Source organism: Neofelis nebulosa, chromosome 6 (genome assembly GCF_028018385.1).
Source record: "Neofelis nebulosa isolate mNeoNeb1 chromosome 6, mNeoNeb1.pri, whole genome shotgun sequence".
NCBI lineage: Eukaryota > Metazoa > Chordata > Mammalia > Carnivora > Felidae > Neofelis > Neofelis nebulosa.
The window spans coordinates 41651482-41665347 of record NC_080787.1 but is presented as its reverse complement, the minus strand read 5'-3'; the positions used below and the strand labels follow the sequence as shown (position 1 = coordinate 41665347).

The window sequence follows — 13866 nt, the reverse complement described above, 5'->3', positions numbered from 1 at the left end:
ACTACAATGGAAGTCAGGATTATGGAAGGGGAGTAGCCAGAAGGAGGCATGGGGGCTTCTCAGCCCAGAGACAGTTGGAAAGCAGGGGCTTTAGAATATTCTGTTTCTTGGGGCACCTGGGTGGCTCAGTTGGTTAAGCCGCTGACTTCGGCTCAGGTCATGATCTTGCACTCCATGAGTTCGAGCCCCACATTGGGCTCTGTGCTGACAGCTCAGAGCCTGGATCCTGCTTCGGATTCTGTGTCTCCCTCTCTCTCTGCCCCTCTGCCTCTCATGCTCTCTCTCTGTCTCTCTCAAAAATAAATAAACATTAAAAAAATTTAAAAAAAAAAAGAATATTCTGTTTCTTGATCTGGATACTTGCTACACAGGTATGCTTAGTGGGTGAAAATCCATTGGGCTACATACTTATAAACTGCATTTTTCAGTCATGTTGAACTTCAACAAAAAGTTATAAAAACTTTAAAATGCAAAATGTATTTCTTTTTGTGGTACAGAGTAGATCAGACTAAGTAGCACACTGAGCAAAGCCAGTCAGATATTTTACTTAATAAATGCATATTGCTCCCCCCAACCCTACCGCCCTGTGCCGGGCACCGTGCAGGGTGCTGGGTGAACAGGGCTAATGAGACTTGGCGGCTGTCCTCCATCATCATCATCGCTAACATTTCTTAGTGTTCCCTATGTGTCAGCCCTGGTGTCATGGCTTCTTTTTTTCTTTCTTTTTTTTTTTTTCTTTACCAAATCATGCATGAACTTTATCTTTATCACAACCTATTTTACAGATGAGGAAACTGAGGCCCAGAGAGGTAAAGTAACTCATGCACGGCGTCACAGCTAGCAAGAACTGGAACCTGAATCTGAACCCCGGGGCTGTGCCCATAAATCCAGTCTATCAGCTCTGGTAGCCCCAGCTTTCACTTAGACAGGCACAGACATCAATAACATGACCCATTCAGGGCAGCAGTGATGGGGAATCATCATGTGTATGTCTAGAAAAGGCAGTTCCTAACTCTGGGCAGCTCCTAGCCCAGTGCCACATGACAGGTGACAGACTGATACACATGTTGACAGAGATTAAAAAGAAAAGAAGGGTTAAAATGGCCTACTACTACCACCCCAAGTCCACAGAAACTCTGAGTTTGCTTCAAGCTAACTTCAAAGCCGCCTTTGGCGATGTGGGAATACTGACCCATCTTCCTGCTGACATGGAGTTTACTCCCTTCCCTTGCCACCTGGTCCTGGGACCTTGAGGCTGGGGAACACGGTGTCTGGGAGGAAGTGAGGGAGGGTTGACACTGCCCTCCAGGAATGTGGTCAGACATTGAGCCGTGAGTCTAGGTCCCGGAGTCTGGCACACGGTGCATCCATCACACAGGCAAGCTTTGCTTTGGCACGCGGGCAGGCCATCAGTATCTGTGACCCGAAAGGCTGAATATTCAACATAGCACCAAAGGCTGCCCCCATGCTTAGGACAAAGCAGAAAGAAACAAACACTCCCTAAGGGCAAATCAGATCTGGCAGAGACCCATGCCGGCATGACGTGAATACCTATGTGATATGGGGGCAGGAAGGCAGCCCCCCAGTGGACCAGCAGGGTTCTTGAGACTGCGCCCCTCTGTATTACAGAAACACTGGCAAGATGCAAAGGAATTCCCAAAGGTCAACTTGTCCAGTGCCCCCCATCTCCAGACAGGATGGCAACAAAGCCATCCGGTTGAGCTTCTACACAGATACACCTACACCCATCAGCCTAGCATGGGGAGGTAGGGGCAAATGAAAATTTGGCAGTAAAAATTAAAACATTTGCTCAGTCTATCCAGTTAGGACACCACCTTATTTGTAAGGAAACCTAGTTGGGTCTCACCTAGAAAACACACAGAATAGAGCACAAGAAAAGAATGCACTGTGTCATATTCTAGAAATAATGGACTAGAAAATAACGGACTGCTCCAATGTGGAATTTAAGATACAAAACAGATGATCATAAGGGAAGGGAAGCAAAAATAATATAAAAACAGAGAGGGAGGCAAACCATAAGAGACCCTTAAATACAGAGAACAAAGTGAGGGTTACTGGAGGAGTATTGGGTGGGGGGTGGGCTAAATGGGTGAAGGGCATTAAGGAGGATGCTTGTTGGGTTGAGCACTGGGTGTTATATGTAGGGGATGAATCACTAAATTCTATTCCTTAAATCATTATTACGCTAGATGTTAACTAACTTGGATTTACATTAAAAAATGCAAAATACAAAAATACAAAAAAGAGAAAAGAAAAAAGAAAAAAGAATGGGCTGCTCCAAAACAAGTTCATATGAAGTAGTCAATATTTCTGGAGCAGGCAGGGGGTTCTCTGGAAGGGCTCTTGAGGTCATCATCTCACCACGCAGCCTCAGTCAACCCCATGTGGAGCCCTGAAGCTGGGATGCCCTTTAGAATCTTCCCACATTGGTCTAGAGGGGCCAGGCCTTCATCACGCCCATCAATCATTGGATGCAGGTGACCCAAGAGAGGAGTGTGGGCAGGAGTGATGATAGGCAGGGCAACTCTCTTCAGTGAGCTGACCACTGCCAGCGCCACCTGCCACTGGGGTCAGGCCAGAGCGAGGGTCAGGGTGGCACAGTATATGCCCACTACTCGGAGATTTGGCCCCAGGTGATCTGAGTGTAGAGTCTTCACGCCTGGCCATTAAATTACACTGCCTGATTTGTCCCATCGGGACGCTTCTCCCATCTAATGGATCAGTCTTTGACATTTTCTACTGCCTTCCTGCATGGGCAGTGATGGAGGAGAACCAAGCAGGGAAGGTACTGATGAGAAGGCAGGGGCGGCCACAGGGCCTGATGCCCAATAGCTTTCCCAGGGGACAAACGAGGCCCACACAAAACGTGCACTCATATCCCAGATGGTCGCCAGGGCTAGGTACATCAATCACTCAGCCTGAGTGCCAGAATGCAGCTTTCCTGGGTGATGGATGCTTGATATGTCAGACGCAAGGACCCAAACTGATGATCATCAGGATGAAACCATGTTTAATAACTGACTGATGTTAAAATAAATATCCCCACAAGAACGGCATGATCTCAAATATATAGAGCCGTGGGTGTCTCGGCCTAAAGAAATCAGACAAAATAAAAAGAAGTTTGATGCATTGCAGGGATAACCTTGATAGATGCTCAAGGGGAAGAAAAGTATGCTGCAGAGTAATGTGCAGTTAGACTCAGTTTCATGAAAAACATTCAAACAACAGCCGCTATGCCTGAATACACACCTGCAGGTATTTGTATGAACAAGGGAAAAGACAAATATAATCCTAGGCTATTGACATTAATTGCGAGGGTGTGGAGAAGGGATAGTCACTTTCCACTTGTCTTTTTGTATTTCTAGATGATGCCCATTCACTTGTTTAAGTAAAAATTATTCATAATTTGGAAAAATCAAAGAATATGCTTTTTAAAAGTATCAGCATCGTGTCATGTGCATAGTGGGGTCCCATATAAAAGTATTATTTCATTTTCTCTCCCCCCTCACCTCCATCAGGGAAGCTCCTAGTTGTCCACTAGGGGTTGATCAAAAGGCCAAGATTTTTCTGCACCCTCCCCTTAATCATTAGAAGAGAACTTTATCTTAATATTCTTCCACACACAATATGCATCTGCCATCAAAATAAATCTGCCACTAAAATCTATAAAAATTATGCAACATGTTCTGTAGTCAAATGGCAAGGCTGACCATAGCAAGCCAACTCCCAATTATCTTGGCACATATACATGGAAAGCCCAGAGAAGCCAAAACCCAACTTTTCACCACATCTGCCGACAAGAAGCCAAAGGCTTGGTTTTATGTTTCTCTCATCTTTCCCTGTCCCTGGCTACTCCTCAGGAGAGGTGTTCCAGAGGGCAAGAACCAACAGAGAGTACAGAGATGGTCCACACAGGGTCCACATAGTCTATAAACTGGGTGGTTCTATATGGTTGACTATGGGGATTTGTTCTTGCAATCCCACTAGTACCTGGGCAAAGGCCTACTCTTTCCTCAAGAGTTAATTCAAATATCACTGAGTTGAACCAAGGGTCTAATTGACATTGTTGGGCTACCAGGTGTGGATTCAACAAGGCAATTTGACTTTTATGAGCTCCAAACATGTAGAAGGCATGAAGGAGACTCAGTTCTTCCTTGCCTGCTAATGCAATGTGTTAAATGTTATGACAGAGCTGTGTGCCATGTTTGTGGGAGTGAGGAAGAAGGAGTGATTGGTGCAGGCGGAGAAAGCCTTGCAAAGGGCATTACAGGGGGAAGCAGACACCTGAGCAAGTCTGGCAGGACAAGTGGACCAGGAAGACAAGGACTGAGGAAGGTCCTTTCAGGTAGACAGAACTATGAACAAGGATAGAGGTAGGATATGCTTGTGACCAGGTTAAGTGCAATAAAACCTAAATTATCCCCTGGAGGAATGATGGGACTTGCTGGTCGACACAGCAGCCAGACATTCAGGAGCATCACACTAACACACCCGGGGGAGCCTGGCCTGACCTGTGCCATCTTAAAAGGACACCTGTTACCTCCGAAACCAGTTTTTCTTCATCACCCCAGCTCATTATCTTTGCCTACCACATCCCTTACTCTGCCTGTAATACTGGCTTTGGATTTTGACTTTAATCTAGTTCGTTTCCTTTCACTTGGTTAATTGCCAGAAACTACAACCATTACAGCGAGAGCTAACATTTGTTGAGTGCTTCCACGAGGCCAGGGGCTGACGATCCTCTCAACCATCCTGCGAGGGCCATATTATTTATTATCATCCCCCTTTTCCAGGTGAGAAAACAGACTCAGAGAGGTAAATAATATGCAAGGTCTTACAACAGGTAAGGGGGGCGCGCCAGGATGCAAGCACGGGTTTGTCTGATTCTAGAACCCACATTCTGGACCACCATGCCATCACGTCCCTCCCTAAGATATACTCTCTGTTCATGTCTGAGATTCAGAGCAGGAGCCATCAAACTTTTTCTGTTAAAGGGCCAGACAGTAAATATTTTTGAGCCATACAGTCTCTTTCACAACACTCAACTCTTGCCCTTTTAGCATGACAGCAGCCAGAGAAAATACATAAACAAATGTCATGGCTGCATTCCAATAAAACTTTACTTATAAAACAAGGCCAGCAGGCTGGATTTGGCTGTTGAAACTCCTGGCTCCTAATCCACAGTAGTTTGTTCATTCTTTCATTCAATTAGCCAACAATTACTGAGTGTCTACCTTGTACCCGGCACGACCCCAGGTTAGGGGGATACAGGGAGCACCACACAAGTACCTGCCCTCATGAAGCGTAATCTAAGCAAAGAGTTGGCTGTGTGTGTGTGTGGAGGGGGGGTTCACCCATGCCTGCTACCCTGAATATTAACCTTGGGACCCTTCACTCTTCCCTTAGACCTTAGGCTCTCTCACTCACACTTCGGATCACTTGGGGAGCTTACAAAACTGTCAATGCCTGGGCCCCACTCCCCAGAGATTCTAATTTAATTAGCCTGGGGTGGGCCCAGGTTTTGACATGTTTACAAGCTTCCCAGGTGATTCTAAGGTGCAGCCAGGGATGCAACAGAACTGCTTAGGCAGCTATTGCCTTCCCGTTTCTTCCACTCACTTACGGTATGAAAGAGGGGAAGTCCTTTAAGCTCTCAGATTCTGAGCTGTAAAACAGGGTGCAGGCCAATCTCATAGGATTATTCTAAGGATGAAATGAGGCCACATGCCTTTCAAACTGTAGGCCGTTACATAAATGTAAGGTACTATTGTTACCGTGTCATTATTATTCCGTTTTAATGGTAGGTACTGCCTCAACGACTTCTCTCCCCAGTTTTGACTTCGATTCTTTGAACCAAGACAGCGTTTGGGATTTCTAAAACAAGCTGTATGGAGGGTTCGCTAATAGCCCGGGTTCATGGGTCAGTGAGCTGGTGGCCTTTCCTTTCTTCCAGGAGAGGATCACATGGGGCTATTTGTTTGACATGGGGAACACTGATCTGTGCCGCCTCACTTTTGTATTAAAGGTCTCCATCTCCAGGCTGAGATAGCTGACCTTTGAGCACTGATGTTAAGCCCTGAATAAGTAGCTTATTTGCTTTGACTCATGGACAAATGTCCAAAGCCATGCACTTTCTTAAGCTTAGAACCAGAGAGGGAGAAGGCACTAACATTTTGCTAAGCTCCGAGCACTTCGCTAGATCTTTCCCATATATATTTCATTTTCAGTACAACCCTGGGAAGTAAAAAAGAGTCATTGTTTTCATTTGACAGATGAAAAAGGATCAGAAACAATGCATCACTTGGGACCTGGGGATTCCAGAACTCAAACCTGGGTCTACTTGATTCAGAAGCTCCTTCCACCGCATGGCGAGGCATCCTACAAATAACTCAGCTCCCCTCTGGCCAGGACTCAGAGATAGAAAACTGCCTAAAGTTTATTTTTTCTAGTTTTTTTTTCCCTTTGCTCTGCTTTTTTTTTTTTCTGTGGACAGGAGACCCAGAAAGAACCCCACGACACCTGTTAACACCCATAGTCTGATAAACCTTGCACATTACTAGCATAACGACACATACAAATCCAAAGAAAAAGCAATCCCCCTCTGCACAGCATCTTGACAGTGCAGTTTTATAACCTCATAATGAAACAAAAAACAAACAAACCAAAAAATGTGAGAAGGGAGCTGGAGAAACAGATACTGCCAGGAGCGAGGAATTCACTGATCCCCCGATCTGGGCCATCTCAAGAGAAGTTGGCCACTGGCTGAGCCTCTGAAAAGTCATCCCAGGCCACAGTTAAAGAGAGAGCTTGAACAAAACAGAAACAAATGTGATCTTCAACATCTTAAATGTCAACTTGAAGGATAACTTAGAAGCTCTGCGATGGGCCATGAGAACCTGCAGCTGCCCTCTCCAGTACTGTCCAATGGACTAGCCAACTCCCCAAGACAGTGTATCAACCGGGGGCAGCTGCCCCACCCCATATGCCCCAGAGATGCTTACGGATAGCTGAACGTCCATACTTTACAACCCATCGGAGTTGGCTGCTTAATCAACCTCCGACCTCAGGCTGGTTCTACAAGACTCACCTGGTTCTTGAGCTTCCTGCCCCGCCCCCACCACACACATACGACCTTCTCCCTCCTGAGAGATCTCCACCACAGAAGTGGTTTCCAGACCAGATACTCAGGATGCCTGCTACCTTCTCCCACTTGCTCATGCCTGCTCACTCTACTGGTCACCTTCTCTAGAGGGCAGAAATATGGGTAACCTGGGCCCTAGGACTGCCACCCACTGGCCCTCAATAATGGAAAATAGGTGGCCAGAGCCGGGGAAAGGTCCTTTCCCCAAAACCTAGACTCCCGATGGCTGAAAAATGAAGAGATAAAATTATGCTATCCCCTTTATCAAGGATCTACAACATCACTAGCTCTGTTCTTAGTTCTTTTCCATAAATATCATTTTTATAATAACCTTGTGGGGTAATTATCCTCCTTTTACAGATGAGGAAGCTAAAACGCAGAAGGAAAAAGTAACCTATATGCCACGTTCCTAATTCTCTCCCAGGGCAATTTTCTCTGAGGTCTGCACTCTTTCCATCTTGCCGGGGTATACCTCAAGTCCAGCGCCAAAGGACACAGGATCCCCAAACACAGAGGCTCTGGCTGTGGAGACCTCCTCTGCTATCAAAGCCCAAGTTGTTCTTCCTGCCAGGTGTGTTTGCCCTTCGGACCTTCAGGGGAGCCTGAGAATGCATCCTCTCTAAATATTCTCATCTCAGAGACGACCCAAGAGCAGGCCAGAAGCTGGAGCTGACAGAAGAAGCAGGGAGATCAGTGGCCTGGGAATTCGACCTGGGTCTGAAGTTGCTGAAATGTCTCCCACAGCAATCCCAGAAAGGTTAGAATCCCACCAACGCTCCAGAGAAACCCCACGCGATGAAAGAGTTGAAAGCCCTCGACTGGCCTGAAGGAGTCTTCTGATGGGACAAGAGTATTTCTGAGAGTGTGTCTCCTCTGGGTTCCCCCTGCCCCTGGGTCTTCAGCCTTCTATTTGCAAATATTGGGAATGAGTGGCGATGTTTAAAATTGGTACTTCCACTGGCTCCACTAAAATCAAAGAAGCCTGTGCCTCATTAATGATTTTGCTGCCTCCCAGCCACCTGCAGGTAGGCATGCCCTTGCCTTTACCCCTGGATCCCAGGCTCTTCAGGAAGGGGCAGAGTCTAACCTGTTTAGTTTCAAAAACTCCGGGGGCGGGGGGTTGGGAAAGCAGACCCGGGAGAGAACATGTTCCCACAGAAAGCAGTAGGCTTTCCACCTCCCCCACACTCACCAAAAGAAAACACATTCACAGGCCTCCCTACTGGTCCTGCCCTCTCCGCCTCCCGCTTCCTGAACTCCTGACTTTTTTCAGAGTTCTAACGCCCAGGACAAGTTTCTCTCCTCTTCTTGTCCTGATGGGGGCACGAGTATTCACTCAGCATCCCAGGATGTGGAGGAACAGTTCTGAAAACTCAGGAGTGAGCGTGCAACTAGCGGGCAGCAAGACCATAATAGCCTAGTTGTTTTTTGTAAAGGAAGAACCACGGGGAGTCGGATGCAGCTCCCAGCACAGAGGAGAAATGGGCTGTGTGTGCTGTCACGGCAGAGGCCAGGACCATCCCCGCACAGTGACAAACGAATAAACATGAGCCTGCACGTGCATGCCTCGGTACCCAGCTACCCGTTTACGTGCACTTTTGTTTACACAGCCCTTGGGATGGTTTCCTTCTTCTTCATCCCATTGAAGGCGAAGACATAACTCCTGAAGTGAAAACAAGTCTATTTCCGACATTGCTGTCTGCTTCCCTAAGGGTCAATTTGTGTAATTTCTAAAATCCACCCCAAATCTCGAACTTCCTGTGGGTCCGTTTTTACATCTAGATTTCCTCCCTGTCCTGTACATTCTCTCATTTTTTTCCTAGGACACAGGGAGGGTCCAGCAACCTTCCTCCCACCCAAACGTTGTAGGCTGGCTCTGTTGCAAAATATAAAACTAGAGACCAGGCTAGGGCAGAGCTGAAAAGTCTCTCGTTGTGGTCACTGGTTCTTGGACCCAACACTGACACCCAGCGATGTGCACTGGGCCATTCAGGGCTGGTGGACCCACACGGCCTGCACCCCAGCCTCCTATCTGAGAGCACAATCTCCCTCTACTTCCTAGGGAAAATCCATCCCCTCCAGTAGCCCACTTTTCAGAGAAATCCAAGAAACTGACACCAAACCCGGAAGAGGGAGAAGCACTAAACTAAACTTTCCAAAGATGGGAAGTTGCTTTCTTTGCCCTGTAGACTTCAAGGAAAGCCCTCCAGGGAGTGTTCCCTGGAGAGGCGTAATCTGCCTTCCTACCTTCCCAGGAACTTTGCAAATCCACCACAGAGCTGTGGAAAAGTAGCCAAGGCAGAGAGAGAAGAGTTAAATCAAGCCCAGACCTCAGCAATCTGTGTTCAATTTTGATAAAAATCTCTCTCCCTCTCCCCCACCACCCCCCTTCCTCCACCCCACGGTTCAGACATGTCTCTTTATGTTAGGAGCTTGCATCTTGTTTGGGGCACCGCGGCGCTCGCTCCCCGAGAACCAGGCGCGTCCCTCACCTTGGGCACATGTGACAGACGCATCCATCCCTCTCCCGGGGCAGGACCCGACCCAGAACCGCAGTGTCCTGGCCCCACCGCCGCCTCCTCCTCATCCTCCTTACAATTAATTACCTGCCTCCAGACCGGATCCTGCCTTCCTCGGTTAAGTCAAAGTCTCATTGCCTGATGTCAGGGCCACAGCAGGAGGCTGGGTGGCCGCCACAGGTGCCGAGGTCCCTGGAGTCAGGACCCCCTTTCTGGGATGCTCCTTCTCTCGCCCAAGGTTCCCCACTGCGCCTGAGAGCAAGAACCTCCCGCTCCCCCTGCCCTGCCTGCTGGCCAGAGGCCAAGTTTGCAAGTGGGAGCTGGGGCTTGGGAAGAGTTAAATCACCCGAATAAAGGCACAAGGCTGAGCCCCGGGAAGAGCCACCACCACAAAGTTGTCAGTTTGGGGGGTACCGGCTAACGTTCGTTGGTCCACTTGTGACAACAAGGAATCCGATTTCAAAGCCACACACACAAAAAGCATTTCTTTAAAAAAAAAAAAAAAAAGTTTTCCAAAGACACTTCCTGCGTCCAGATGTGCCAAGACCGACAGACACAGACACACACGCAAATCACGCCCCGTACACACACAGACACGCACACAGGCCCCGGGAGCCCCCTCGAGGGCCGCTGGTTCCCGCAAACACTTTGCAGAAACACAACAGGCAGCCCGCGGAGGGGCCGCCTTTGCAGTCCCCTCTCGGCGGTGCAGAGAAAGCAAGGGGGGGGGGGGGGAGAAGCGTGGAGGTGCCGGCAGAAAGCGCCCCTTCGCCCCGCCCGGCCCGGCGCGAAGCGGAGCAGAGGCAGGGCCGCGCACTTACTCCGAGGACCCCATGGTGCGGCCGCCGCTCCCCGCAGCCCCGAAGCCGCCGCCGCCGCCGCCGGCCGCCGCTCGCCCCGGCTCCTCTGGGCGCCCCCGGGCTCCGAGAGCGGGCGGCGCGGCTCCCCGCCCGGCCGGCCCGCGCCCCCGCCCGCCCCGCTCTGACGTCAGGCGTCTTGGAGCGGGATATTTATGGCAAGGATACTCTGAACGTTCCCTAGGTAGAGTTCTGATTGCAGTTCCTTGGGATTTGTAATTTTCACACTTTCAGACAGAGAGGAGGGGAGGGAGGCAGGGCGAGCGCGGCCGGCAGGGCGAGGCAGACAATGAGGGTAGCTGTTTCCAACTTTGGCAAGAAGCCTTCCCAGGGCTCTCTCTGTTTGGGAAACAAGTAAGGGTCAAGGAGGCCAGAGTGGCGACCTGGGCAGCGGGGAGGGGGGGGGGGGGGGGTTCTGCCCGCTCCTCCCCTGGGGAAGGGGCTGGAAGACCTGGTCTGAGCCGGCCGTGGGGTCAGGTGCTGGGGGATGCCTCTGTTCCCCAAAGTGTGCTCCCGTGGGAGAAGGAGTCCCAGGAAGGTGCTAGGGCCGGGATAGAGATAAATCAGGCAGACCAGAACAGCTAATTAGAAGCCCTGGTCCACACCCTAACAACTTTTCCATTTCTTCTTTGGGAGTGTGTACGTATAAAAAAAAAAAAAAAAAGTTTATTTTTATTAAATTACGTTCCACACTCCCTGCCTCTGTATAGCTTTTCCAACTCAGTGCCAGTCAATTCATCTTACTTTACTGCTTATATAGAGAGTTTGAGCCGTTTACAATAGCTCTTATTCATGCTTTTAAAAAATTGCTTTTAATTTTTTTTTTCTTCAATGTGATTGTGATCCACCTCCATGACTGGGACTGGAAATTGCCTCAGTCAAGAGCAACGGTCTCTTCCATGATTGGCACCATCCTGCCATTGGGTGAGCATTCGACCTCTGATACCACCCACAATCCCAGGAGTGTGCAGTCTGATGGTGCCCACACCAGATGATGACCCATGCAGTTTTCTAAGCGTTTAAGACCCGGAACCAGCCATCGTCTGTCCCTCCACCTAGCTAAAGGGGCTTAGGGAAATGGCTTGGCTTAAGGGCCATCTTTCAAGAGTGGAGAAAAAGAGGTCTAATGCTTTATCCTTTGTGATTCCCGAGGATTGGAGAATAAACGTAATTGCTCATGCAGTTCGATAACATAAATGTGTAGGTATCCAACTCCCCTTAAACGGAAAGGAGCACGGATAACCGCAAAGCATCACTAAAAAAACACAACTTTAGTGAACTTTCCATTAGCCCAGATGGGGTAGAGGTGGGGGGGGGGGGTGTCTCAACCACAGTTACCGTGCAGCAGGGATTCAAGGAGTTGGAATGTGTTTACCCCTTTGGCAGGAGCTGGTTAGGGCTGATTGCCAGAAGGAGCCAAGTCTTGGGCCTGGGCCTCTTGGTGGGGGACAGCCAAAATGTTTTGGTCCAAGCCACAGAGGGCCCACAGCCCTGCTGTTTGGTCACTGTCAGTTTGCCCTCCTGAGCATAATAGCTCACTGCCACCTCCCTCCATCCCCTTCCTCCCATCAAGGCTCCACTGGCAGGATGAATCCTGCTCTGTAGTAGACATTAAAAATCAGCTTCCAAAAGCCAGTGACGGACCCCTTCTCTAAGGGGTCTACACTAAGGAACTCAGGAAACTGAAGTCTACGATATTCACTGCTCCGGGCTCCCTGGTGCTAGGGATAGCTAAGAAACCCGGTTCTGGCCAGTGAGGCTGGCATGCAGAAGACAAGGGTCAGCTTCCATGAAAACTCTTTAAGAGAAGGTCAGATTCAGGATGGCATGCCCCCTCAACCCCTTGGCACTCCGTATTCCTCTTTCTGCCACTTTTGCTCTTTTGGAACATGGATATGATGCCTGGAGAGACAGCAGCCATCCTATAACCTTGAGAACAGAAGTCACTCACTTGAGGAGGATGGAGCAGGAAGATAGGAGTTCCTCTGACTTCTTTTTAGGTGAGAAAAATAAATTTCTATGTGTTTAGATGATTGTTTGAGTCTTCTGTTGTTTACAGCCAAATATAACCTTACTCGACACACTCCCAATCAATTCACCAAGATATGATACAATGTTGGGACAATTCCTGAGCATTAAATTATAGGTATCATGATTATTTTTAATGTGATAGTTCGTGTTGGCATAATTCTTTATAGTTTTCAAAGCCTATTCACATATATCTCCTCTGAACCTCACAATTTTGGGAGCTATCACTATAACTTCCCTTTTCTGTATATAAGAGAAGCCAGATTTGGTAAATATCCTGCCCAAGATCACACAGTCAGCAAATAAGTTACCTTGAATGCTACCCTAGTTCCTCTGACTCCAATTCTGTGGATTTTCTGCAACATTTTTAATAACACAACAAAAAAAAAATCCAGTGAAGAATCTTTATTCCTACTAAACGGATGTGAATTCTAGTTACTTCAACCAAGATGAAGCAGTTTGCAAATAAATTCTGGAACTGGAATGTGCCGCAGTCCAATTGGGAATTAAGTCCAGTCTTCTGTCTCCCGGGATCCGCATGACCTTCCAGCTACCCTCTGACATCCTGTCCTGAATCCCTGCAATTGCTCTTTCTAAGGTCAGTGACCTTTTGTATGAATCGGTCTTGTCTCTCTTCATTCTCACATCCTTTAAAATGCTTACACCACCCCTTTCTTGAAGCTCCCCTTTCTCAGGGACATCTTCCCGTCACTACAACCTCCTTGTGTGGTTTCTGTTCTTGGTTCTTCCTTCACCTACATGTTGATGCTCCCAGGGAATCTGTCAGTGGCTGTCCTCCTGAGAGTCATGGACTGTCCTTTGAGTTCATCTTCTCTCGCAAATTCCACCACAAGCTCTTGGGGAAAGTCAACCATTGTCTCTACAACCAAATGTACATGCCAACCGCCACTTCCTCTCAACTTTAATCCCACTTTTCCAACTCTTTATTGTCTATATTGCCCAGCATGTGGCAATCCTTAAATAAATGGTATGTATTTTTAATTATTATTGTTTAAAAAAAAGATGCAGGAAAGTTAATAAGGCATAAGAGAATTTTATGACTGACTCATTTCTAGTTATCAGGAAATAGGATGTGACTATTCTCCTTTGAAAATCATGCCACAGGCTAATCTAATTGTCCATGGTCATAAGGAGTTATAGTGTAATTTATAGAAATTAGCAACATCCAGGGGCATTTGGGTGGCTCAGTCGATTAAGCGTCTGACTTCAGCTCAGGCCATGATCTCACAGTTCATGGGATCAAGCCCCACGTTGGGCTCTGTGCTTACAGCTCAGAGCC

At 48.1% G+C, this 13866-nt stretch overlaps 1 protein-coding gene across 5 annotated transcripts in view; it reads right to left on the bottom strand.

The window, feature by feature from the left end:
- The window catches only part of DAAM2 (dishevelled associated activator of morphogenesis 2), a 119019-nt gene extending 108303 nt beyond the window's left edge, over positions 1–10716 (bottom strand). For 2 of the 5 annotated variants that reach the window (XM_058733818.1, XM_058733817.1), the window contains exon 1: positions 10503–10716. The gene's annotated coding sequence lies outside the window, so the exon portion shown is untranslated. Of the gene's footprint in view, positions 1–9768; positions 9949–10502 lie in introns of those variants that run through there. The other 3 variants (XM_058733819.1, XM_058733820.1, XM_058733822.1) reach the window with 2 other exon arrangements.
- Positions 10717–13866: the final 3150 nt, after the last annotated feature.